Source organism: Otolemur garnettii, unplaced genomic scaffold (assembly GCF_000181295.1).
Source record: "Otolemur garnettii isolate 467f Iridium unplaced genomic scaffold, OtoGar3 scaffold00163, whole genome shotgun sequence".
Taxonomy (NCBI): domain Eukaryota; kingdom Metazoa; phylum Chordata; class Mammalia; order Primates; family Galagidae; genus Otolemur; species Otolemur garnettii.
Window position 1 is genome coordinate 2347337 of NW_003852558.1, and position 1115 is coordinate 2348451.

General features: G+C 38.2%; 1 protein-coding gene across 2 annotated transcripts in view; it reads left to right on the top strand.

The window, feature by feature from the left end:
* The window catches only part of GDAP1 (ganglioside induced differentiation associated protein 1), a 16204-nt gene that overhangs the window by 7299 nt on the left and 7790 nt on the right, over positions 1-1115 (top strand). The window lies entirely within an intron of this gene.

Below are 1115 nucleotides of genomic sequence, written 5' to 3' on the forward strand. Positions count from 1 at the left end.
ACTTGAGCCACAGGTGCCGAGCCTCTGTTAAAACTCTTAATTATACCAATTAGAAGTAGTCAAACATTTAATGTATAGTATATAACATTTATTAAAAATAATGTACAAATTTGTATCTGTCCCAGAAAATCCTGAATGCATATAGTGAATTTACATAATTTAACACCGTGCTTCCCCCACATTTGTATTTAAATGGAAGCTTATGCCTTTGAACCCCTAATTTGTTTTTTTAATTTTTGCTCTTAGGGAAACCAGATGTAGAGTGTGTGTGTGTTTTAATGGCTCAGAGACATTGTTATTATAGGCAGTGGTACAGAGACTTGAAATTATACAGGACCATTTTTCTCAATTAAATGGCTGCAGAATACTTTTATTCTGATTTTTTTTTTTTTTTGCTGCTTTTTGTTTCTCCTGCTGTTTATTATTTTTCTGTATTATGTTGATCTGCCTGTTTATAATTTGCTCCCTAAATTTATATGTAATACAAGGCCTTCTTTGTGCCTTACTCAGTTTTTCTAAAAAGTCAGGTCTTGGGCCAACTCATTTATTTTTTTTATCCTTCTGGCTTAGTCACCACGCCTGGCAATCCACTGTTGTAACTCCATTCTCCAATGCTGGGGCCTCCTCTCATTACCTGCTTCTTAAATTCCCTGAGTCCCTGTCCTTCCTTTGTATACCCTGTATTGCTTCCCTACTCCTGATTGAGGTAGATTACTGAGAAAACATTCCTGTTAGTAGTACGATAAAGAGCTGTATGATAGGACTAGAAAATAAAATAAGATGGGATAGAGACGGAAGGCCTCAATGTATAAGTCAAAGGAAATTCCCAGTTGCCTTTTGAAACACTCTGTTTCCAGAGGCAGTGGTCACTGCTGTGCTTGGGTGTAAGGAAGAGGGTGGCAGCACAGTGCCCGTGTGACACTGAGCATTGTGTCTTTGACATGCACAAGGAGAGAAAGTGTGATGGAAGGGAACTTGGGTTAGGTGAGTGTCCTATGCACCAGTTCATAAAGTACTTCAGGAGTAGATAGTAATGGCACACTGAATAGGAGAAAATTATTCTCATGGATTTAAACATTTGTCCTCCCTTGAAGAATTCAGGGTTGGGTTGGCCA